Here is a 27,718-nt window from a genome sequence, read left to right as displayed (position 1 = left end):
TATAGTAAAATGATGTTCACAATAAAGGTATAATACAACTCAGATCTAGAACGAAGGTCTAATGAAAAAGAATGAGATTAAGATAAAATGAACATTTAAAATGAAGATATAACAACACAAATAATCAGACTGAGGCTAATCCAGAATTAAGTTCTAAGTAAATCAATTACCAGAGCGAAGCTATAATAAAAAGAATATTCATAATGAAAGTAGAATAAAATGAATATTTACAATGGAGGCAGAAAAAAAATAATATCCTGGATAAAGGTATAATAAAAATATAATATAGGGTGAAGGTATAATAAATATAATTCTTCATATTTGCATCAAATCTCGAGGCAAATTTTATAGCTGAAATGATTGTCAAAAATGAAACGCTGCTAAACATAAATCAAAGCAGGTCATCGATTAGCATTATTCAGTGCTGACAACATCATTGGTTGCTGATTGATGGTTACAAGCTTCCATTCATTGTTTGCAACATTAGCATGTTTGGTTGCACAACTACTTAAGTGACTTTTTATTTCCATAATGCACGAAATTCTGAATGAAGCATTCAATCATGTTGTTTGGTGACTATATTTCACATTTAAATGTATATTCTTTGGGCCATTCTTGCATTAAACAGCTACAGAGTGTTGGGTGGTACTATGTATATTCAGCCCTTTCTCAAGGAGTAATGTAATGCTATTATTATTTTAGTTGCATGGTGACCCTCTCTACACATAAACAGCCTTTCTCTGACACACAGTGCTATTTCACCCATCACCCTGAGATTTCCACATTATTTCCAGCCAGGGCTTCTCTTTAATATCAGAGCAGCTCTGTTTGTCCATTATTGAGAGCGTAGATCACACGCTGCCCTCCTCCGCCAGGAATAAGCAGCAGAGACAATAACACGCACCACAGCATCTGCACAGAAAGGCCTAATTACACCTACTGTACTGTTCACAAAACAATCCATACACCATTAATACCTCCGATGAAGTATCGACTGTACTGATTTTCAGGTAATAATTAGAAGTGGCTTTTAAATCATTAGATAAGTAGGCTAGCTTTTTTCCATGTTAGAAGAACCACTGGATCAGCAAGTGGCTACAAACATTTGGACATTTTCTGAACGTTCTGAACTGATGAAAAAGAATGAAGAATGGGAAGGGAACGTCTCTGCAGGAGGCTTCACTTTGAGGAGGTGTTAATATCTAATACAGAAAGTAGATAAGGCTCTCATTAGCCCTCAGTGTTAGCATTAACACCAGGGAGGTCTTATCGCTCTGAGAGAGGAGCAGGAGTGAAGAGGAGAGACAGGGGGAGATTAGAGGAGATGACTGCCTCTGCTTTAGCTCCTCGTGTCCTGCAGCTTCGTGGGGAGGTCAACTTAATTTTACTTGTCTGATATTAAAAACCTGCTGCTGATAAAAGAGTTACTCTTCATTAGCCAGCGCTGGGGATAGACGGAGCAGACGGGGTGAAACCTCAAGGAATTCCTTGATGACTGAGGACAGGTAGAGAAGTTTAGCCTCGTATTCAGATAAAAATGATACATGAACTCTGCGCATCTGTATTTTCTCAAAATGCTAGCCTGTACAGAAATTATTAATTTTTCTTTGGCATGGAGAAATGTCTTTTAAAGTAAAGTTATGATGGCTTCTGTAAAGAAATGATGGAACAAAACATGACACAAGCAGATCTTATTAAGAAATTGTATGTGAATCCTCAGCTTCTGGTCTCGCCCTAGCCTGGTTTGCAATTTTTTGGCTTCAGCCCTGTCTAGATTGTTCTGGCTCTAACCTTGTCTTATCCAGAACCTTCTTGTTCCACCCTGGTCCTTTCTATAACCTTCATGCTCAAATCTTGGTCTTTCCAAATCTTTCCAGTTCCACCCCGCTCCTTTCTTGATCCTTCCAGCCCCTTTCTGGTCCTTCTAGCTGCACCCCGATCTTTCTAAGAACCCTTTTTGTCCAATTCTGTCCTATTTAGATTCGTTTAGCTCCAAACTGGTCCTTTCTAGCTTCTTCAACTCCCATCTTGGCCTGGTCTGGAACCATCCTGCTCCATTCTGGCCTTGTGAAGAACCTTATCCTTCCACCATGGTCCTTTCTAGAACGTTCAAGCTCAAATCATGGTCTTTCCAAACCTTTACAGCTCCATCCTGCTCCTTTCTAGATCCTTCCAGCTACTTTCTGGTCCTTCTAGCTGCACCCTGACCTTTATAAGAATCCTTTTTGTTTAATCCTGTCTTATTAAGATTCTTTTAGCTCCAAGCTGGTCCTTTCTAGCTACTTCTATTCCCATCTTGGCCCTGTCTAGAACCTTCCGGTTTCATTCTGGTCTTGTCTAGAATATTATACTTCCACCCTGGTCCATTCTAGAGCCTTTTAGTTTCACCTTGGTTGTTCCTACAACATTTATGTATTATGACATTTTGAACATTTCTCTCACTCCTCAAGCCCCATTTGGGTCCTTTCTGGATCTTTATGGGTTCACTCTGGTTTGTTCTGGATCCTTTTCTCTGTCATGGTTTGTCTAGAATCCTTCCCTTCAATGGTCTTTTCTAGTATCTTCTAGCTCAAAGCCGGTCTTGTCTGGGTCTTTTTGGCTCCATGTGGGCCCTGTTTGAGTTGTTCTAGCTTCTCCGTCATCCTGTATGGAACCATCTACTTCCACCTTGGTTCTTTCTAGAACCTTCAAGTTCCACCCTAGACTTAGTCCGTTGTCGAAACTTTTTGACCTCCACTTTGGTCTTTTCTGGATTCTCCTAAATCCATCTTGGTCTTTTCTAGACTCTACCAGCTCCACTTTGGCCTTGTCTAGAATATTCTAGTTCCACCATGGTCCTGTCTGGATCCTTCTAACTCCATCCTGCTCATGTATGATCCAGGTCTATCAGTCTCCTGTCTTGATGCCCTGTGATTTCCTCTCTGTCTCTCTACACAGTGCCTGTTAGATTAGTGTGACTTTGCAAAGACGGGCATGTTTTATACCAACATTTCTGAGCTCTGTGCCAGCTGCCTTGTTTATTGCGTGCTGTAATTTTTTTCGGTTTTGACCTTGCCTTCCTGTTTCTCGGTTTCTGGTTATGGATGTGCCTGCTTTAACCTCGCCTGCCTGTTCTCTGACCTCCCGCTACAGACAATGACCACAATTACTGGAAAAGCCCTAATAAACAGACTCCACGCATACATCCTACTGCCTCGGGCCACCATTTGTCACACACCCTCTCCATTAAAGATATCGCTACTGACAATTCACTGGCATGTTAGGCTTTGTAAATGGTTTAGAGTATGTCACAAGGACCAAGAAGATCTCATGTTTCATAAATCAAAAAAAAAAAAGAATTTGTGCATTTTTTTTATTCTCTTATTATGCTGGCCCATGATGTGCTTTCTACTGGAAAGACTTACAGCATCATTAAATCTCCACATCACAATCAGTCAGCAGAGTAACATTATCCACTGACCGCTGAATGGACATTAATGGGATGCCGGAGCTGAATTGGCCTCCACTTGGTCTTTGGAAGAAGGCCAAGAGCAGCAAAAGACATGAGATTATTAAAAATTTAATGCCATTTTCTGCAGTTCTCAGAAAGGCAGCAACAACAGCAGATGGTTAAGATTTCACAGAACGGCTCACCATGGGGTCTGCATACGAAGTACAGAGAAATGGAGAGCTATCTGACATAAGTGATGGCCTACAATAAGCTATCATTAAAATAAATGCAGGGTTGCTGTCTGACAAATGCCTTTCAATTGATTTCACATCAAGTGCCTGAGCTTCTGCCCTCATTCTAGCCATGTTCAAAGTGAGAGCATTTTGGCCAAAGGGTAACCATGTCCTGACTGAAAATTAAGCACTAGGAAAGAGCAATTTGCTAAAAAGCCAGTGTCAAAATGATCAAAAAACAGCGATGTTTAATCAGTGAAATTTGGCACTTTGAATGTAGTGATATTATGTCCCAAACACTCATCTAAATTAGCACGGATCACTTTATACTTAATGTGATTCTCACAGCAAACCCACACATTTTAAAGCCCTCAAAGCACTAAATGCTAATAGTAAGTTAATGTTATGCAGCAGCATTTGTATCAGACACTTCAAGACCTTCAGCTGCTTATTTCTAATGGTACTTGGAACAGGACAATATTTTCACAACAGGCTCAGCCTAAATTTCACCATCGTCTGGAGAACAAAAGCTACTTTAGCATTAATTGATATTGTCTTTAATGGCCTGTAATTTACTATTTTATCCAACATGAGATTTTGCATGTTTGTGATGGTCTGCCAGGACAATTTGTCAGGGGTTTTCAGACACAACAGGGTTTTATGAGCTTAAGGTTACAAATTAAAGCTTCTCTACTGTGGCGGTCCAATAGCATTTTGCTTTTATTTAGCACAATCACCTGTTGGTTATGGCCACAGTGGCTCACTACAGTGGCTACTTAGCGACGGTTTTCTAGCAGAGTGGTTCTCAAACTGGTCCTCAGGGACCCTCAGACGGTCCACATTTTTGCTACAACCCTATGTGCTGTGAGCTGGGTTGGAGCAAAATTACAGGGGACCCGGAGGACCAGTTTGAGAACCACTGCTCTAGCTAATGCTAAAGCTCCAACCTCTAGGCTCTCATGTGTAAAAGGGTAGGCATAACGTTTTTTGGTAACATTTTACTTTTATTTTTAAAACATAGGGACTTCATAAGACATGCATAAGCATTGAATAACAAATTTAAAAAGTGATATAACACTGTCATGAAGCATCATTCTCAAGTAATGGAACTTCTGAATAAAGGAATTCTTCAAATAAATTGTTATCTGCTTTATTTAAATTGATTACTGAACAGTTGTTACTGCTAATAAAAATGTAATTAAATAAAGAGAATTAAATTAATTTAATTAATGAATTTAAATTAATTTCTCTCTTAATTAATTGCCTGATTGGTTGGTTGCTTGTTTGGCTGATTCATTGACTGAGGACCAGATTCCATAGTCTGGATGAGCATATGTTGCGCACAAACTTTTGATCTAGCACAAAATAAAATCAAGGCTAGTATACCATGGCATCATAATCAGGTGCAGTAAAAGCAGTTCCTTTTCCTCACAATTAATTGCTAAAATGAGTTTTTCCCCATTTTTCAGCATCAAATATACATTTAACCTCATAGAAAGATATAATGAATAAAGAAAACACTCAGTATTGACGTTTTCATAAGACCAAGGCATGGCAATCAAAGCAATCGAAAATACTGACACACTACAAAGAAGCACCTCATCCAGGCTAGAGGTCCAAAAGGAACTAAGAGGAACCAGAGCAGCTGCTGGGTGGTTGTTGAGTTATTGGCAGACACACCACATCAATATACACACACTCAGGCCCAGCAGGAAGAAAGGCACTCAAAACTATCGATCAGCCTCACAGACCTTTCAGAGTCTGCAGGACTTTACGCATTTAATACTGACCTGTGTAAAAGCTAATAGCCATGCAAACGTTTAATTAAACGGTCAGGAAGGAATGACTGCCAAATCAAATTGGCCAGTACACACATACTGTGACACCACCACATAAGGGGACCTGTGGGATACCTATTTTTAATGATCAACACTAACATAGATTTCAGGTAGTGTTATTTAGGTTAACCCACAGAAAATAAAGTCTCTAATTTCCTTTATGACTTCTCACTGGGATGGTCTGATAGAAGTTGTGGCCTCATCTTATGTCTGGTATTTTTATTATGTTATCCATATTTTTTGTTTGAAAATGTTTCCTGGGCATTCCAACGGGGGACTCTTATTTTGAATATAACCCCTGGTTTGGGAACAGGAAAGGGACGTGTGGCAGCCATTTTCTTGGAGGATCAAGTTTGGGGAAGACAGGCCTGGTGGATCATTGCTGTTGAAGCCCTAACAAACTTTTACTCCTTTTCTACTCATCTTTGTCCTTGAAGAGTCGATCCCCCTCTAACTGTGGAGTTACCTCAAGAAACTGGGTGAGCTCATTCCTGTTTTTTGTTTTTTTTTGCATTGCTGGGCCCTGTTTTGATTTTTGAGTATTTTTGGGACACTGTTTGCTTGGACTATGGTGGCAGTTTGACATTTTTGGACTTCTTTTTTTTGGATTCAATAGAGACAATCTTTAATAACTCTATCCCATCTAATGGACTTCTGCATCAGATCTTATATTCAACTGCTTCTCTGCTTTGTTTGCTGGTGCTGTTGCTGTTGCAGATGCTGTTAGTGTTGTCTGTTCTGGGGATTAAGTAAAACCTAACTGGTGCAAGCTCTGTGGTATTCTGGTGCTCACATGTTTCCCTCACCAAATTAGTGATCGGATTTTATTAGTAACTGCTGAGTTGGTCAGATTGTTACAATACATACACTTGCTGTGCAAAAGTCAAATGACCCAACTTTCATTTATTTATTTATAATCATTACAGGAGGTATTTCTGAAGAGACTAGATATCAAATAATCCAAATGCACAAGAAAGTTTCCAAAACTAGAGCTCAAAAAATTATTAAAAAATATTAAGAAAACGGGACTTTTAACAACTGTGGAAGGCCTAGTAGACCACCAGAACTGTCCCTGTCAGATAAATAGCGCTTAAAGCTTTCATCTCTGAGAGAGAGGAGAAAATCAAGCTCCATTCTTGATTCAGATATGAAAACATCCACAGGTGTTTCTGTCCATCCTTCCACTGTCAGAAGACACTCAACACTGAGTCTAAAAGGATGTGTAGCTGACAGGAAGTTCTGACTGAGAAAAGGAAACAGACAAACCAAACCAAGAAGCTGCTGCTGTTCTCAGAACAATGGACTGACCACCCCAGAGTCCAGACTGAAACTTTACTGAATGCGTCTGTTCAGTGTAAGACTGAACTTTGTAGGTGTACAAAAATACCCCTGCAGATTTCTTCGAAAAACTGACAGTGAGTCTCCTGGAAGCTATATTAAAGGTAAAAGATGGACACACTTAATTCTGATATTTTTCTGCTGTGTGTCCTGTGTGGTACAAACCGTAATCATACATTATGTGTTTTATTTCATTAAATACAGGATTTCAGATGCAAACACTGAAAGGAACAAAACCTTACAGCAAATTCAAGGCCAAGCAGACTGAATACACAACCATCATCCAGTAAAGACTTTCTTTCTTGACTCTAACCCTAACTTCCACAAGTTATACCAATTACATCACAGTTTGTACTGCTAAATGCAGTAAAGAGGCTGATGAGCTAAAGGGTGAAAACTCCTTCATGGGTGAGAAAGTTTTTGGAGGGAAGTCAAGGCTAAACTGTCACGGACGGAGAGGAATTACTGACATCTGTCTGGTCTGGAGTTCAGAAGAGGTCCTTCTACAGAAATAAACAAACACTAATACCCAGTCCATTCTGAGTCAGAGCAAGGGTAGTGTCTATGTATGGCAGTGTGGGGCAATTATGGTACGACTTTACTGGAGGGCAGCATTTATAAGGCTACACGACACCTACATAAACGTTTATGCATAAAGGAAGAGCTAGTCAGAGTAATAAAAATACATTTTTATGGTCGAATGGATTAATTCTGCATTCGTTTGAATTTAATCATCAAAAACATGTACCACTGTCAAAGTACCAATATCACATGCTTTGCTACTTATCAAATGCTGTTATTAGCAGCAGCCTAATGTAAAAACCTGAGGACAGTGCAGCGCTGACGTTCTGCCATGAAGAAAAGGAAAGCATGCTCTGACGCAGAATTCTGGAGTGAATCGGTATAAAAATTTGCTCCCAGCAGTGAAGTGAGCCAGGGTTCGAGAAGTGGACCGATGCCTGCGATTCTTGTTGGTCCACGGTTCAGTTATTTGGCATGCACTAAAGTCCAGGTAGAGTGTTCACACCTGTCAAAACAAACCAAACTAAAAAAAAAAATGGTGTGAAAACACCAAAAACTGTTCACATTATCCAGTGAAATTAGCTTCTGCTAAATGTTCTGACAAATTTGTGACTAGAGGAGTGCACTATAGATAAGATGCAACGTATTTGATTCAGACCAAAGAAAAAGGGGGTACTTTTTACAGCACACTAGAATTCAGACGTACTCAGGTTGTCTAATAATGCGAGTTTCAGACAGTGACATATCTACCGATTTATCAGTTATTACCGCAGAGACTCATTAGTCCTCGGAAAGCAATTCGCCCATGCAATAAAAATGACCAGAGATTGATTAAACTACTTGTTTTCCACCGGAGGGTTTATAAGCTTAGTCTGCACTGAGAGAGAGAGAGAAAGAAAGAGAGGGGAAAAGAAATATCAGAGAAACTATTAAAGGCAACGGTGCACCTGGGCTGTTGTGCTTTTGTTTACACTTGGATGAATAATTTCTTCACAGATTCAATGTTCATATCGGCCACTGCTTCCCCAAGTTGGCCTGTGGTGCCAGATGTGAAACTCTTAGCAGAAGTGAAGAATGTTTCTTTCTTTCTTCTCCCAGGATGCTTCGTTAATTAAAGCTCCATCCTGAGATCCCTTCAGATACAGTCAGGTGCTCACAGCTGACCTGTTTTCAGCAGAGGAACATCGGGAGAGAACTTTCAGGTGAGTGGGCAGATGTGGAGTATGAGCATGTATTTGTTATCTGTGCTTGAGTGGTGTTTGTTCACTTGCATATCCTCAAATCATTCTTGGCTGTGTTTCTAAACTGCTCATATTTCTGGGATCTTTGTATCTCTAGCACCACAATCACAATACAAACTGAAACAGACAAAGTCTTTACCTACTGTAAAGGCTGCTGTTCTTGCAAATAAACAAAATATCCTTTCCTCCTCAGAAAGTGGATAAATGCTAACATTGCATGCTTTTAAAAGCAAAAGAAGAATAAAGAGTTTCCCTGCCTCATTCTGGATCTAAACGACTACTTTTATATAGAGCTCTGATGACCATAACTTAGTTTAAAGAAGCAGAAAATAAACTCATCCTTTTGATGTTTGTTTGTCAAATAGTTCTAGTTGGGACACAGCTGATCAGTCATCTAGGTCATTGATGCCAAAGCCAGAGACAACAGTGATTGGTTGATTGAGTTCTTGTCGCCTGTGAAAGTTTGCAAATATTTAACTGAACTTGAATAAAATAATGTTTTTCATTTTGTTTTTCATTTTCAAGACATTGTAAAAGGCTGTTACATAATCTGCAAAATTAAAAGATGAACAACAAACTTAATAGTTTGCTCTGTAATTACTTAATCTATAATTATCCATAATGTATGATCCACACAGTCATTGTGACAGATTGTAGTACACTACAGGAAGTGTAGGGGGCGATTTGGTGTCTATTCTTTCATTTAAAAAGTGCTCTATAATGCTCTATAATGTTTATATGATCCACACAGTCATTGTGAGATTGTAGTACACTACAGGAAGCGTAGGGGGCGATTTGGTGTCTATTCTTTCATTTAAAAAGTGCTCTATAATGCTCTATAATGTTCATATGATCCACACAGTCATTGTGACAGATTGTAATACACTACAGAAAATGTAGGGGGTGACAGGACTTCTATTTAGACCCATAAAGAGAAGAAATCGCTCTTTTGAATAGACGGAAGTTTGAATTACTGCTGCGCTGTGATGAATAAAAAGAGAGAAAACCACAGTAAAAGGTAAAACAGTTAGATTACTAATTATAAAAATAATCGTCAGCTGTAGCCCTACAACAAACATATAAACAGGAGACAAAAAGAAATAGTCAGAGCCTAAAATGCAAAAAGCCAAGGCCATTAGTAGGCTGTGCTCAGTCGGACTGTGGGGAAATGTGATGGAGTGAAAGTCTCCCTCCGTAAAGTTGAGATAATTAACTTCAGAGAGATATGCGAGGACAGCGTGCCAAAATCCGTTTGTGTTGGAGGAGGGCTGAGGAAGAGAGGGAATCCTATTACAGGAGTTGCTGCGCAGAAATAATTATCACGGATGATTCGACTCTTATGGTAATTACAGCGTTAGGATAAACGAGAACATGGTCGCCACTGACCTAAAAGAGATTGAGAAAAAGAAAGAAAAAAGAAATCCATCATCGGTGGAGGCCTGATAAGACTGAGATTTTGGGGCTGTTGTAAAGAAAGAAACTTGTCTGAAAGTTATTCTTCAAATGCCTGATTTAAGAGGAATTCAAATTCAAGCACACCTCAGTTTCCCTGACATCCTTCTCTACAACAGGTCTAAAATAGGAACCTTCTGAACCAAAACAGGAGCAGATTTGAAAACATGTACAGTTGTTTTGTTACTTTCTTCAAGATTAACGCAGTATCTGCCTGTCTGTCTGTCTGTCCATCTATCTGCTTGTCATGGTTTCCATAAATGAATTAATTTGCCAGACAAATGAGTAAACTCTCAGAGCACAGAGCCAACATCTGCACTGTGTTATCATATGACAGACTAATTTAAATGCTACATTTTGCATATTCTCCAACAGCCTAAAACAAAAAGCATTAGCTGCTTTATTTTCATTAACATGTCTTGTTGTGCGGGCTGGAGCTCTAACAGCACACTGGACACCAAACATGCATGGGGCACAGCAAATCCAGTATAGACCTACTGTATGTATAATTCTAGATAATACAACTAGCAGAATAACACGATGTTTAATTACAGTGCCAAGTACTAAGACAATGACAGACTACTGTTAAGCAATGAAGTGCCTATGCTACCAGCTCTAACCCATTTAGTGTGAAGGAGGTCAGTACCAAATCTATTAGAAAATCAAGAAAAGAAAAAAAGATTTAGTGGGTGAAAGAAATCAAGTGAATCTCATTATAAAATTAATATGCAATGACATATGTCTATAAAGACATATGCCTATGTAATATATGCCTAAATGTATCTGCATTTTTGCTGCATTTTGCTAAAGTACTAAAATGCGCAGTCTGATACCACAAACACGAAAGTATCCGAAGACTTAAACTCCCCAGTGTTTGATTGTGCTGAGTTTGAGCGGTGCCATTAATCCATATTGTTTTAAACTCTGCATCACTTTCATCTCTCTCCCTCTCTCCCCTTATGAAGGAACACTGATTGCACTAAACGGTTGCTGCTCTGATTACATTTTAAATTTAAAACCAATTGCTGATGGCTTTTTTTTTCCTTTTCTTTTTACATAAGACTGATTTAAGTCTGACAACTTTCCAAACTAAGGCGCCCTCCTGTGAAGAAGAAGAAGAAGAAGAAGCCAAAAAAGAAAAGAACAGGAACAACAACAACAACAACAACAACAACAACAGTAATAGTAATAATAATAATAATAATAATAATAATAATAATAATAATAAACTATATAATTACAGTTGAAAAGTAGCCAAATTGGCTAAACCATAAAAATACAAACAGTACATACAATTTTATGTGAAACTTTGGGTATCCCGGTCAAACAACATAAGAGAAAATAAGTCAACATACCCTCTACAGAGAAGACACTTAAATAAGACAATTTTCTGCAAACTTTCTTTTCATTACAGTTTAGTAGTCTATAAAAAAAAAAGGAAAAAAAAACAGAAAATGTCATTTTTATTCAGGATACATTTCAAGTTTTATTTTTTTTCTCCCAATACATCACATTCAGAAAAGAAACATTTATAGGGCATTAAAATGTGGAGAAATATGCTCTGTGCAGAGGGTTAGAAAATCAACAAAGCATGGAATTTTACCAGGGGTGCCCAAACCTTTGAATCCAACTGTGGGTAATGTTTGTTTTTTTCAGTTTAGATTTACAGGGACAATGCACATTAATATATATATTTCAGTTAATGTGCCAGTTTCAGCAATTTGGCTTATTTTCAACTGTAACAGTATAGTAATGTTTTGATATTTTATTGATATTTCGAGCTCATGTATGAAGTGCTGGATATGTATTCAGATGGATCAGTAATTTCTCGGTGCTGTCTGTAATTGCGGCTGTTGAAACAGGCGAACTGACAGTGGCATTCGTTTTTCCATGCTTTGATATTTGTTCCATGTTGCAATTCATATTAAAATGACACACACATGTACGCACGGGCACACAGACACGCACTCCTCTATTTTCCTGACAGCTTTAATTCTGCATTAGTAGCACACAGATTATGAAAAGTCTTGTCATGATTAATGGTCCAAACCAACACACACACACACACACACACACACAATCTCTTTCAGTCATGCTTTCTCTTAGCATATAAACACTACTTTTTCTAGTTATTTACAATACTTACTTACAATACTCAACATATGCTTTCTGATTTCCATATGTTTGTTACGTTATATTATGCTAATATTAATTTCTTTGGATGTGTAGGTGTATACGAGTCTGTTTTACTGGTTTCTTTAAACTTACTATTAAGTCTATGAAATCAGTCTTTACCTGTGATGCACTAATAATAAAGCAATACTTGTACTACTACTACTATATTCAACAGACAATACAACATATCAAACTGTACTGTATTGCAATATTTTACAATGTATCATATTGTAATATTGTTACTGTGTGGTTGTGTTGTGGCTAGTATGTTAGCTCATGGCTAGTACATTAGCTTAGGACCAACATATCAGCTTCTGGCTAGTAATTCCATCAAAGCACTATAAAGCACAACATTTGCTGAGTTTCGTCTCTGCTAAGAAAACAGTCTGAATGGATGATGCAATCCATTCTAAAGTCTCAGATATTGCACTTTTAGAAAGCTGAGTCTTCTAAATCAACAGTTTCTCCATCATAGACAGGAACCATCTAAACCTGCAAAAAGCCATGTAAATATACAGATGGTTCTTTGAGTTGTCATTGTTCTATATATATATATAAAAAAACACTTTGGTATTGTACAGCTTGTCTTTTAGCTTTATAGATTTACATTTTTATGACATACTATGAGGACACTTTACACCACTCCAACCGATGCTTGGTATTGTGCATAGTAATCTTAGGCTTGTGCGTAGCTGATAAGCCATGAGGCTCCCAATGCACAGTGATTCTGCTGATGTTGCTTTCAGAGGCAGTCTGGAACTCTGTAGTCAGTGATGCAGCAGAGGATTGGTGATATTTATACATGTACCATGCACTTGGCGGCTTTCGGGTGAGCGGGGCAGATCTAGCAGGGCAGAAACTGAACTTGTAGCAATGGTGGCAGCCTATGATGGTGCTATGTTTAAAGTCACTGTGCTCTTCAGTACAATTCTACGGACAATGTCTGTCTAGTAAGACTGCAAGGCTATGAGCTTGATTTTATACACATTACAAATGTTAGCAAAGGGTGTGGCTGTGCACATACTTATGGTTACAATTTTATGGGTTCATTTTCTGTTAATGTGCTAAAGTAGAAACTCTGTTAGATGCAGCATAAAGCGAGTCATTTCATTTTTCCCACAAGTTATATGGGGAAAAAAAGTTGACACAAATACATGGCTGGAACATCATACAAACACCATATATATATATATATATGTGTGTGTGTGTGTGTGTATATATATGTGTATATATATATATATATATATATATACACAACTTAGTTAGTGTATATATATAAGTTGTACACAAAAAAAATTAACAAACAAAAATGTTAGTCTGACACTGTCACTTTACTTTTTTCTTTCAAACCTACAATGATGGACCATTCAGGTAGACCATTAACAAAAAAAAAGAAATATCACAGAGAACACACAAAACACCAGCAGGATGATTTCAATGAAAGTTAGAAGAAATCCATGATACTAAAAGACTTGGTGAGATGTTGCATTTGGGTTCCGTCTCCACGGCGCATGATGAATCATATTGCGAGAGTCATTTAACTGAGTGACACAAGGGAACAGTAAACAAGTGAGCGAGTGAGAGAGAGAGAGAGAGAGAGAGAGAGAGAGAGAGAGAGAGAGAGAGAAGAGCGAGAGAAGAACAGAGAGGCGTTACAGAGATGGATTTGGGTGAGGCAGGAGGCAGCTGCAGCGGAAAGCGTCTCTGCTGAGCTCAGTGACAATGAAATCAATAAACACAGCTTTCAATCAACACGGCAGCCAAAGACAGGATTCCTACCACTAATAGCATCCAAGAAGTGTGTGTGTGTGTGTGTGTGTGTGTGTGTGTTAGAGAGAGAGAGTAATTCAGCATGGCCATAGCTCTCGGCTGCTGGAAGCCTGGGCAAATTGAAGTGTGTAAATCGTGGCATTACGGAGCCTTGGTGTGTTAAACTGGCACTGCTGCCTGCAGATTAGCAAGGCCAGAGCTAACATCCTTCTGCAGGGGGAGGCCCTCTCTGACAGTAATGGCCGCCAGTCTTGTCTTAAGCTCATGTCAGGCGCTCAAATTCCGCCAGGTTGACACACTTCCTGCCTTCGCTCAGCCGCCTAAAGTCAAACTCGGAGAATTCGGAAAGAAAACTTGTACAAAAAAAGTCTACCAGAGCATCATGTAGTCAAAACCAAGAATTGGTAAAGTCAGATTCACTTGTTAACCCTTTGAACGGCTATGCGGGGTCACAAATAAATTCACAGTAGTTGCGGATACAATTCAGAGCAGAAACTGAAAAATAAATCATAAGATTAATAAGTGAATAATAAGCCTGCAGTCAAGCAGACGTGTCAGATTTGGAGAGAAACTTGGCACGAACACCTGTCAGAGTGCTACAGGTCTAAACTTAGAACTGCAAAAGTTAAACATATCAATTCCTCATTCGCACAACTACATAAATTACAGACAGTCACTGTCGGGACAAAATCAGAATTCAGAGATACAAGGTCTTGTTCCATCATAGTAGATACTGAATAATGCTTAACAGTTAATGAATAATAGCAGTTTATATCACAATAGTTACTCACAGTCGTTACCTAATAATACATAGTGGTTACTAAATTATGTATTGAAGATACTGAATAATTCATAGTAATTACTACATAATTTTGAATAGACAATGTAGAAGAAATCATAAGATTAGTAAGTGAATAATAAGCCCATACTCTAGTGTCAGATAAGTGTCAGAATTGGACATCTTTCTGCAAGAAGTTAGACAATTCAACTTCTCATTCGCACAACTACATAAATTACAGACCGTCACTGTCAGGACAAAATCTCCACTTTACAAAATAACTGGTAAAAATGTTTTTTACACTGCGCTTAACCTTATGAAGGATGGACCAATAGAAGTGGAAATCCATACTAGAACAGTAAATATTAAGATCAATAACTGAATAGTAAGCCTCAGGTTCAAATGGCTAAGAAGAATTCTAAAGCGTCAAAATCATAGTTTTAATTATTTTTTGATTACGCTGGGTTTTATTTTCAAGTCCTGTATTTTTCATTCACATTTAAAATAAAACTGAGAATTTTTTACTGACTGAATGATAAACTACAGTATGTATGGGAGTTGTGCTGGTGAGTTGCTATCACCATTATGCATGACCGTTTTTCTTGAACATTCAGTCATTTTAAAGTGTAATGGCCTGCAAAATTGTAATCCCAAGAGTCCATCTATTTGTGATTTGTTCACATCAGGAAAAAACAGCTTAATGAAAAATACAAAGTTTATATTGTAAAGAATATATCTTCATAGTCACTTTCAGGCCGAGGTATATAGTGATAGAAATATTTATGTTGAGAATATAAGGAACACTAAAATGGTAAAACAGATGAAAAAGTATGGACTTTAAAATGGTATCTTGGCTGCGCTATTAGACCTGCAATGTTCCAGACATGCTTTTACGTAATGTATGATTAATTCTGAACCCATTAAGTTCTGGCTTTTTAAAAGGATATCTTAGTTTGAGTTGGAAATTTCAGTTTGTGATTTCCAATGACCTTTCCATTACAAAATAAAACTCTGAAATAAGTAAAATTATTATAAAATAAAAACTATGATCAATTTCTAAAAAATAAGCATCCAGTTGAAGTGTAGAAATGGTGAAAAAAATCTTGCTCAGACATCATCTCAGGAATATACCATCAATGAAACAATGCTGTGAGCAATGCGTGCGTGAATTCTTACTGAGGAATCAACTCTCTCTCTCTCTCTCTCTCTCTCTCTCTACCATTACTTTTCACTAATGATAAGAGTCTGAATGGGTTTAATAGACAATATAATATGTACATATACAACATTTTGGTCGCCCCTGCTCAAATGACATGTTTGTATGTATGATAAATGCAGCAAATAAGTACATATTGTGCATAAAAATGACATATTTAAGTTTGTTCCCTGTAGAGGTTGTGTTATTTAAAATGAGTTCAATATCAGAAATCATTTAAGAGTATTTTAATATTATTATTATTATTATTATATATTATTTTATATTAAAATTACTTTGATAAGTTTTTTTTTTACTTTCTGTTGTTTTTCAACTTTTGTTTCATATTGTTTATTCAATACTTAATATACTTTTTAAGCATATTATCTATTTTATATATAGATGTACAAACTTGTTGGATTAAGTTTATTTGTACTGAAATTTGTTAAAACATTTATTTATTTATTTACCAACCAACCGATCAAGCAAGCAAATCAAATACTTGCTTTGGTTCAGTAAAGAGGACACTGACAAAGGATAGGAAAAGACACAAATAAAAGAGATAAAAAGAAAACAGGTCAGTGATTCCTCTGAAAAGAAGCTTTTTTTTGTTCGCAGGCCTCTTCCCACTGTTCCCTCTCTCTCTGCCCCCTAAAAGCACATTAACTAATCCATATAAATGACCCTTTCACTGTGAGCCATGCGCATCAGAGGCCGACACTATTCGGCAGACTGCAGGCCAATTTCACATTGAATTTCCAGCATGATTTGGACCAGGCATGAAGAATTGTAAATCTGGACCCGCTTTGCCGTCCCTTCCATACGACCTCTCTGCCACGCTAAGGAGGGGATGCGTAAATAGCCATATTTCATAATAATGCATCTCTGATGTAAACTCCAAATAAGCCTGTTTACGGCGGGGTGTCAATAAGACTGTGCTTGCGTGGAATGGATTGGATACAGAGGGGCCGCCTGTCAGCGCGTTGCTCTACAGAAAATGTAGGCGGCTAACATGTAGATGATGATGGACTGAGAGAGTGAGATTGATCAAAATAAGCCACAGGGCGAGAGAGAGAGAGCGAGAGAGAGAGAGAAGAGAGCGCACAAGCGGGGATAGAGGGAAGAGAAAGGGGGCATCATGAAATACAAATTCATGTCATGCTTTTATTGACGGCCACCTTTGACGCTGCAGAGAGCCAACCCTATTTCACACAGCCAAGCCGAGAGTGTTTGCATGCGTATGTGTCTGTGGGTGTATGTGTGTCCTCCGCTTGATGTTTCATAAATGTAAAGAGATTTTTTTATAAATTGTATAAGAGAAGTCAGAACAGGTCGGTAGATTCTCAGTGTTGATATTTCACCATAATATAAGCTCTTTTTTCTCCTTTGTCTTACAACAGGGTCAGTAGGGTCTTTCTGAAAATGTTCTTCAGAATCACCAGAAGCTGTTCTGATAAATGTTAGCAACATTTCTTAATTTGTAATGGTCCTCATTAGGACTGATACAGAACCTCAAATACTCAAAAAATGACAGAAAAACTGTGATGCATGTTTCTACAAAAACTCTTATTTAAAATGGCTTGATATAGTACCAAAAAGCATGCCACTGCTGTTACAAGTCACAGAACCCTTCTTTGCCAGTGTATAGAACCTTTTTTGTTAAGAGTGTAGAATACGAACCACATACCATATTGTTTTTGTGAAAAGGAGATAAAGTTAATCATGTTTTTGAAGTTTAAAAAGCAACCAGGTTCTATGCCAAGAAAAAAGTTTTCCTGAACCTTCTTCAAGGGTTCTTAAGTAAAGGAAATGTTTGTATATAGAACCATTTGAATGCTTAAATAGTTCTTTGCATGGTTAAATAGTTTGCATGGTATATCGCTGTTGTCAGAACAAAACGTCTTATCTCCATTTTTGACGTTTCTCAGTTTTTGACATAATTTAAAAATACCTGTCACCCTTAACATTATATGTAAATTTCATGATGAATAGACGAAAAGAAGTGACCTAAAATGACTTGGAAAAAAGTCTGCTTCCACTGACTTACATTAATAGAACCTAGTTTTGGTACTATATAGAATCCTTTTCACTACAGTGTAGAACCATAAACTTTTTAGAAACATTTATTTTTATGAGCGTTGGTCAGGATGTAATGCAGAATCTGCAGTAATGCAAAGGCCAATTTCATGATAACAAACAAACGATACATCATGCAGCCCTAATCCCAATACGTTTACCTTATTAATGCTTCCTGAGCGTATACTCTATTGTTTACTTCTTCAGATCGCTAATAACCACTTTAATGCATCAGACAACTTTGTCACATTGTTATATTAGCAACGCCAGTCTGCAACCAGCTGTCATCCAACAACTTTGAAAGAGACCACAACCCTCATCTTCATCAGGAGGGATACATTTTACACATCAGTGGTTTTCACACAGTTTTCTCTGATTCAGTTCCTCAGTGAGTATGCTTGAGTCAGGTATGCTGCAGCAGCATAAACACACTTTATTAGAAACCCCTCTCTTCTAGCTCCAACCATTTCAGTGAGACTGTAGCCCATTTGCTGATACAGAGTTTGTGTCAGCCATCTTCTAGCTAGCCTGATGGTCAGTTTCTGAACATCTCTGGGTAGTGGACCACTCTCAACCTCAGTCACCGCTGTGCTGAGAATGGTCCACCACCCAAATAATATCAACAGCAGTCCTGTGGCCAGAAACTGATAATTATGGAGGTAGAGAAGGGTTGGTAAATTATGTAGCAATAGATGAGCTACAAGGCAGGAAGAAGTACAAGGTAGATGTTTCTAATAAAATGGCCAGTGAGTGGAAATACAAGGTAGGGGTTTCTGATAAAGTGGCCAGTGAGTGGAAGTACAAGGTAGGGGTTTCTAATGAACTGGCCAGTGAGTATAAATGCACATACAATAAATAATGCATGAAAGAGCTTCGACCGCAGCAAACAAAGTTGAACTGTGACAAGTTCAAGAATAGTTCACTTAAACGAAGTTCAGAGACACTCCAAAAACATAACCTTGCTTTTCACGCAACATTCAGTGTAGAAACTGTAAACCAGACAGACAGGTCGGCGTATACAAGAATTAATTGACAGAGTTCCTATTAGCACCTGAATCTTTGAAAGACTGTCGCTTTGACCAGCTTTAACAAGCTGAATATATGCAGGTGCATTAATTAGTCATTTCAGGCATTGTGTTGCAAAAAAAAAAAAAAAAGTTTGGTAACTTTCCAGCCGTTCTCATTATTTTTATCTTCCATCCACTCTACTCATTACGCCACAGCTTACAGATGTTAAAAAACAATATGTTTGGCCCATAACAACTCAGATTTACAATGTGTTAAAATGCCAAACATGGCAAAGTGTCCTTAACCAGATTAAAACAGCTTGAAACTCATGCCCTTCTTAAACACTGATGAAACTCTGTCTATAGTGCAGAAAAGTAAATAAAATATGTGGAAAAAATGCAGTTCCTTTCTCTGCTTACACTTAACAAGTGCAAAGCAAAGCAGTGTTGACCTTTTAGAAGATACAGTTACCACTGGTGATATATAAAACAACAATAACACTTAAGAGTTAACCTCCTCTTGAAATAATAACTATGTAACTAAATATGTACTAACTATGTAATTAATGATTTTTTAAATTAACAGTATAGAAAAACCACAACATTTGTGAGGGTTAACCTTCTGATGAAATAATAACTATGTAACTAATGATGTACTAAATATGTAATAAATAATATAGTCATTTAATTACACGTTTACACTACAGCAAAATTACAGTAATACCAATAGTCTACTAAAGGTTTACCTACTGATGAAAAGACACAATTAGCAATGTCAAACAATAAGAAATTTCTATAGCATTAGAGCATTCGTACTAGTGTCTCTTAAGATCAATTGAGGCTTTACATTTATATGCTCCCAACAGCCACAACTTACAGTCTGCAACAGCCTATACCTCCAAAAATACTTTTGTGGATGATAAGCAAGCACTGAACAAAACTCACTAACCAGCTGAAACCACAGGCCACAACACAGCTCTCCCAGACCATCAGCAACCAGCAAACTCCTCTCCATCAGCAGCACAAGAGAAGGAAAAGTAAGGCGAGGCAAAAGAGAAAGAGAAAAGTGTATCTTACCTTGAGGTTGTAGATGTGAAAGTCAATGGAACATGTTCTCCTCTGAGACCTACAAACAAAACAAGCAATTCAGCATGAACACAAGATATGTTTTTGTTTATGTTCACATTCATTTCAGCCAATCATAGCCAGTAAACATGATTCAATGTTTTAACTTTGAAATGTTAAACTGGCCTTAAAATCTTCTTTAAAATTATATAAACTAATAAATACATCGATTAACATTCTGTTAACTTACTCCAGAAGTTCAATAAACCCAAAACCTTATGGCAACTACATCATGCACTTTTTAAATTCGAAAGATCAAATCACTTTTAACATGCTATGAGCACAGTCTAGACCAGGGGTGTCAAACTCAACCACTACAAGGGCCATATTAAAAAATCTCAACAAATCCATGGGCCAACTGTTTTTCATTTTTACTTGACAATTTGCTATGACCCCACTGGCCATTGTCCATTCAAAATATACAATTATCTACACATAACTGATAAACTTCTTATAGCAAGATTTGACCAGGGGCACCCAAACTTTTGCAAATGACTGTATATGTCCTCAGATATCCACTATCTTGTTCAGATATCCACCATCACTATCACTATCCATGAGCTGCACTACAGTCCCCAGCATGCACTGCAACGTAATGTGCGTTCTGACCCCCTTTTAGGCTAGGCTAGTGGTTACACAAAAATAAAAGATGCCTAGTGTGTAGTTCAAGCAAACAGGCAGTTTGTCTGTTTGCTTGAACTACACACCAGGTCAAATCTTGCTATAAGGAGTTGGATGCAGGTGAAATGGTCAGACAACCAGTGTTTGTGCAGACTACACTGATAGTTATAGAGCACAGAGAGAGAGAGAGAGAGAGAGAGAGATTTGTGTTGTTCATGATTTCTGACACATCCTCTTTTGTTTTGTGGGGTTTCTGAGTGCTGCTGAGATGCTCCTTTCTCCCACCTCCCTTTCTTCATCCTTCTTTTCTCATCTCTCTCTCTCCCTTTCTCCTTCTGCTACCGACTGCTGTCAGAAATCATGAACAACACAGAGAAGACTGCCTGTTCCTTTTGAAGTGTGTGTGCTTGTGAACCAGAACAGCAGCTGTTAAATGAGGTGTTTGATTTCGCATGTCCGAAATCTAAAATCTACCCAAAACTATTGCATGCAGAACATTTGCACCCAGAGATCTGTAGCCACAACTGTACAGACTGACCTGCAGTTCAGTGCAAAATCAGAGACCACCCCTTATCCGTTTAATTTAAGGCAAAAACAGACATTGAGTACAAATTACTCATTTTTCAGTGACAGGAAATTTACAAATCAGCCTCTATAACTAATTATAACAGACCTTTCAGTATACAGTGTGTCTTGGTTTCAGTTTTTCTAACACATTTTTCAGTAATATACACTGACAAAGTTATATATACACACCTCGAAAGTTCAGTCTTAGAAGTTGGTTGCTATTTCTGCTTTGCATCCACCCAAGTAATCCTAAACACATTCAGTGATGCTGAGGTCTGGACTCTTGGGTGGTCAGCCCATTGTTCTGATCTTTTAATTGTTTTTTGAACTTGTTTTGGAAATTTCAGTTTTTCATTTCTTTTCCTTAGACTTTCCCCCTCTTTATGCAAGTGGATTATTATCTATGCTCCTCAGAAACATCTCCTGAAAAATAAATAACTTGCACTTAATGGTCGTTTAATAATTGAAGGGTTCCTTGCACTCTCTCTAGAGTCAATACTTTTGTAGTGCACACTCTCAGAAAAAAAAGGTACTAAACTATCTCTGGGATGGTACCCTCGATGAAACATCTTCGTTACCTTTAGTTAAGGAAAAACATGACTGTATAACATTCAGTTATGAGTTGCACTGACTAAATCCATACTGTTTTACTGCATTATGTTATGAAAAGGTATGACACAATGCATTAAAAGTTTGCACCTTGGTGTAGTGCCCTTTTAGTGTCACCTCAGATTGAATACTTTGTACTAAATGGAAATGACTAATTACTGTGTATGAACCTCATCTCATTGTTTCTAGTCTAGCAGTTATCTTATTCTGGCACACTAAAGATAGCTATAGCCAGACAGGATTCATAAAGTGACAGCTGCCATATAAACATATTTTCTTGAACGTGGTCATGTAATTTGGGTAAGCGGGGACAGAGAGGGACTCATTCCGCCTTTATACAGACAACAGAGGCTCAAGCCTTGTTCACACCAGTGGGAAATTCTGCTCATTAAACTAAACTGGTATGATTACAGTGAAGTGGATGATGCAAGTCTTAAAGCAACATCATGTAACAATTTTACATTAAAATAACAGATAAAATGACAGAGAAAATCATTCTGAAATCACACTGACTTATAATAATGAGAATGGTGTCTCTGTCATTGCCATTCTGGGCTGGAACTCCTGCTAAAGCGCTATGTAACTTTGGTGGAGCGGGCACGAGACCTCTCGCGAGAACTGCATAACACTTTGCAGCACCACATCACACACCAACAACTACAGCTCTTCAGCTAGCTATAAGAAGCAGCTTAGTATTCTCATTGATAGCATGGATATGATGGCAGAGGCTGCAAAGAGACTGAAGAAGACGTTGTTGGAGGAAGCGAGAAAGAGAAAAAGCGTGAGGGAGACCATGGAAGAGACAAAAGTAAATCTGACACTGGCTTCTACTCATTTGCAAGAGCTAAAAGAGATCAAATATGTAGGACAGTCTCACTGCTAACAGAAAAACAACTAATTCGACAGCAGAGTGTCCATTCTTGCCAATGTTATTTATGAAAGACTGTGATGTTTGGCTGTGACCTTATCTGTGTCATCCTTGTCTCATGAAGTTTAGCAGTTTTTCCGAATGCCAAAAATAATCTAATTTCAGTCCCACTTCAAGTTAGCATGCAAAGAAATTAAGTCATCTCAGCCAAATGTCAATCTCATGCCAAATAAGACTTGAAACCTCCTGTAATAAAATCCTGTAATATTACTTATCCTCATAAGCAGACATTATTTTTTCTCTTCTATTTTCCCCAATTTTCTCCCCAATTTGATTGTGTCTAATTCCACCCTCTAGATAGGACTCCCCCAATCACTCGATACCACCAGTGCTAGGAGGGCGAAGGAGGAGACCAGTGAAGCGCCACTGCATCTTTTCAGACTGCCGCTGATGCAACATCACTGGACAGCTGAACGCGCTCGGAGAAAAGCGCCAACCCCCAGATCTGTTACACTTAGGCTAACAGACGTCTGCGTTGACTAACATCATGTTAGGTGATGTGGGAAGAAGGGGTTACCATCCTACCCACCCGGAGAGCAGGGCCAATTGTGCTCTCTTGGACTCCTGATGGATGGCTGTAGCATTACCAGGGACTGAACTCGCGATTGCCACTCGGGTGTCCTGTTCTTTGATGCTCTTTGCAGGTGTTGTGCAGCATTCGGGCTCGCTGGCAGAATCAGACACCCCTTCACGTAAACGCATGTGTGGCAGGCATATGGATGCTACATATTACACTTGCGATTTTGGTTGTTCACACTTATAAACATAGAAATTGCGAGTGTAATCTGTAGCGTCAAATATGGCTGTGTGACACACTTGTGAAGGGGTGTCAGATTCTAGATGTGAGACAGAATGCACGCAAATCTGCGATCACGGCACAATCTGCATTTACCACAGTGGTGTTATAGTGAAATGCACTCTGGAACTCTAGGTAGAACCCAAAAGCAAAAACATCAATTCTCGCATAATGCTGCTTTAAGCAGACGGGAACTATACCACTTTTAGCCCCATTGCCAAGACTAGGCACGCACTTGGGATCTGAAATTTCAATCTACAGTGCACATTCATAGCTCTTCCCCTTTCTGGTATGGCAAGCCACAGTGTGCCACACTTCATTAGTCAGAAGGTTTAGTACACAATTGACCTACTGGCAAAAAAACTACATCTTTCTCTTTTTCCAGTGTGAACACATTAAAAGTGGCTAGGACGCTGCAGAAGTACTTGATCTGAGAATCAGAGCTCATGCTTTTTTGTAGTACTTTAGCTTGTTGATAGGGTTCTGAATAAGTTTTGTCTTGTGTTATCCCCATCTGCCTGATCTCTGCCCACTGCTGCAGATAAGCACTGCAATGTCTGGAAACACCCAAATAAACTCAAATGCACCTTTACATTTGTGTGCCTCAAGCTCAAAAAACAGGGTGCATACAAATGGTTAACAAAAGAGTGCAGCACATTTAAACATTTAAATAAATAAACAGGACATCATCATCTACAACTGTATGACATTTTAGACAATTTTAAAACAACACTTATTGCTTATAATGGCTACAGCAGATTACACAGCTGGCTGGGCTGCAATATTGTGATCATCAAACCACAAAAATGTGCAAATTTAGAATTAATGATAACATCTCTCTCTCGGGCTGGAAATTACATTGTCAAATCCCCCAAAGCGCAAAGGAAAGTGCAGGGGCCCGTGTGTCATACTTCGCCCTCCAACGAGATTGCGTCTGAACACTCAGAACATCAAGATTAAGAAGCTTAAGGTAATGGAATTTTGGGAATCAGACATCCGGTGAGAGTGTGCGCTGACTGCGCAAGCGGCGTGGGATTTTGGGATAAGCAAGTTTGTTCCTTCAAAAGTTTTACCTTTTTTTTGCACTGGATAAACACACCTCAGTTTTGAGAATTTTCATCCAGTTCTATATTTCTTTTATTTTTACTTCAATTTACAAAAAGTGAGATTTTTTTTATTATTTCACTCTCAGATGTCTTGTTTATCGTGAGTGATGAAAGCATGTTGTAAGTTTTTCTAGAATTTTTCTGCAATAAACTTCAAATCCACACCTATTGGATTACAATTGGATTGTATCCGTAAGGAGATATTTTATTATGATGTGGAGTTGAAATTAGGAGCTGGAAATGAAAACTTATTGTGCATAATATTCTGGATTTTAATATTTACGTTTGCCATGTTTCTATCCATTTTAAACACTGATGTATAGTGTAATTACTATGTAAATGTGTGTAATTAATTATGCTTACATAGTATGATATAACAACAAAGCAATTATAGACTTCTAAGAGTTAAGCCACTGATGAAATACTACCTATGCAACTATTATTAGAATGAATAATATAATTACATATTTACACTTAACAGTATAGCAAAACAACAACAGACTTCTAAGAGTTCACATACTGATGAAATAGGAACTATCTAACTGCCATTACATTTGATTAACAAAATGGCATTAATAACTTGATTTGGTGGATACAGAAAAGAATCCTTTAAAGTTTTTTGCCGTTTTTGTGATTTTTTGACATTAAAACAAAAAGTAAAAAGTGCTGACTAGAACCTGTTAATACAGAATATCAATTGATCTTAACTGTAATACTGTGCGTGACTAACACTGTAATAAGGTAATTATGCAATGTACATTCATTTAGAGCAAAGTAATAATAATAACAACACTACACTTCTAAAGGTAATCAAAACAGCTTATAAACTCTCTATTTACAAACTGCACAACTTCTCTCGGTCTTCACTCAGTCTATCTAAATGAAGTTCTGGATTTTTATTCTGAACTCCTACAAAAAGTTAACCCTTCCTATCGCTGCGTCACATCCGAGAGCTGGAATCGATCGCAACGGTGGCCGTTACATGTGAGTGTCATTAGCATTGGGAGGAGGGAATGGGACCAGAGGACACTCCTCTTCTCCTTAGCGCTCTCATTCCGCTTCGTTAGCCAAACGGCTCCAGCCATGTTGAATTAATGCTAATTAGGATAATTGTGTTGACACTCCGGCGGCTCGGGAAAATGGCTTCCGTGGAAAAGCCGAGTGAATAAATCAGAGCAAAGCCAACAGCAAAGAGAGTGTGGAAAAAAAAAAGCACTCAAACAGCACACATCATCTAAGAAAGTGAATGCAGGGATGAAGTCATCATTATATCAAAGCCTGTGTACTAGAATGTAACTGTGTTTGCAGGATTTCCATATAAAATGTATGTACAGTATAAAACACAAACATACACATATAGCATAAACACACACGTTTGTTTTTAGACTTTGTCAGGACATGCGGTCATATAGAGCAGAGCGTCGTTTGAGCAGAGTGTCAGCTCACCAGAGCTGTTCTAATTTTGCTTTTATCTCTATTTTATTTTTTTTTACTTTTTGTTTCTTTATTTCTATCTTTATTTAGCTTAGTTTTATTCCCTGAGCTGTGCTACTGCTTAACCTAGTCCATGAACCTTTCTTGGTTTCATTCTGGAAGGCTGGAAGTCTTCTATGACCATGCCTTCACCAGTGGCATAGGCAGAAATAAACTTCTGTGCACACCTGTCAAAAAGTGGGTAGGTTTACTTGGTAGATGCAATTTCAAAGCGCGCTACACACCGCAATGTCATAACATCAGGTTTTAGCCGATTACTGAAGACAATGCAGTCATCATTATACCTTTTCCAATGCTTCTGTCCTGATACAAAACAATAGCTGCTGCTGGTTCATGAAGAGAAGTGTTGGTCAACTGACCTTAACCAGAATGCTGGATTCACACAAACCCTTCCGTTCATGAACCTGCAGCACCCTTCAGTATAAAGCATGTGCTCACCACAGGCACAACCTTTGCATGATAAAGACAACATAATTATTAAGAGAAAATCAGACAGCTGAGATGTACAAAGATGAAGAAAAACAGAGCAAACCTAAGCAACATAATAACCTACATACAATAAAACAAATTGCCAAGGCAGGCAATGAAAAATGTTTTCTGAAAATACAGCAGAAAATGCATGTTGAAACCTATACCAACACAGGTAACAGTTTTACATTGATGCTACGGATTTTATTTTACCTCACTCTGTCTCTCTGCTCGCCTATTTTTCTCTCTCACCACTCGGTCCTCACTGATTACTGTAAAAGCATACATTAAAAATATGCTGTATAATTCTGTCTCTACCAAACCCCAGCTAATGGGAAGGTAGGCTACTTCTACAGTTAACCCGACATGATACACTCTAATGTACCTGCCTATTTCTGAATTATGTTACGTGATCCCGTACCACCGAAGTGGTAGTTAATAGTGAATTTTCTAATGCTTGTTGTACTACATTATGTGTTGGTGATACAGTACAAAACTTTTAACTACCATTCGCTTCTCATTCTACTATAGCCAGCTAAGAAGCCTAGACTGAGCAGCTACTGGAACCGTATGCTGATTTAGCTGGTCACTTTACGAGTGGTCCCAAATAAACCAATAAATAAATTAAATAATCAGGGTGTGCATTCCACAGGCATAATCTGTTAATTACTTTCATAAACTCTCACATTTATATTACAGCTATGGTGCATGTCAGCCTATAGTAATTTATGTGTGTTGCAAGTCACACTGGATAATTATAGCGTAGCATTTCGGACAGAGATAACAAAAATAAAAGAGATAAACACAGCAGGCAGTCCAGTCTATGGCCAAACCACAGCTGTTCATTGTGTAGTCTCACCACTGATTCCACACCTGAATCCCATTAAAACACTTCAGAAACTACCAAGGACACTGGTGTTCTAACGCTAGTTACAGCCATGACGATAAT

General features: G+C 38.1%; 1 protein-coding gene across 1 annotated transcript in view; it reads right to left on the bottom strand.

The window, feature by feature from the left end:
• Positions 1 to 27,718, bottom strand: part of LOC118816675 (receptor-type tyrosine-protein phosphatase delta-like) — a 701,473-nt gene that overhangs the window by 352,007 nt on the left and 321,748 nt on the right. Inside the window, exon 8 of the mRNA XM_036583195.1 lies at positions 20,133 to 20,181. The gene's annotated coding sequence lies outside the window, so the exon portion shown is untranslated. The remainder of the gene's footprint in view (positions 1 to 20,132; positions 20,182 to 27,718) is intronic.

Source organism: Colossoma macropomum, unplaced genomic scaffold, assembly GCF_904425465.1.
Source record: "Colossoma macropomum unplaced genomic scaffold, Colossoma_macropomum, whole genome shotgun sequence".
In the NCBI taxonomy this organism is placed as follows: Eukaryota; Metazoa; Chordata; class Actinopteri; order Characiformes; family Serrasalmidae; genus Colossoma; species Colossoma macropomum.
The sequence above is the reverse complement of the archived record's forward strand: the minus strand, read 5'-3'. Positions and strand labels throughout refer to the sequence as shown.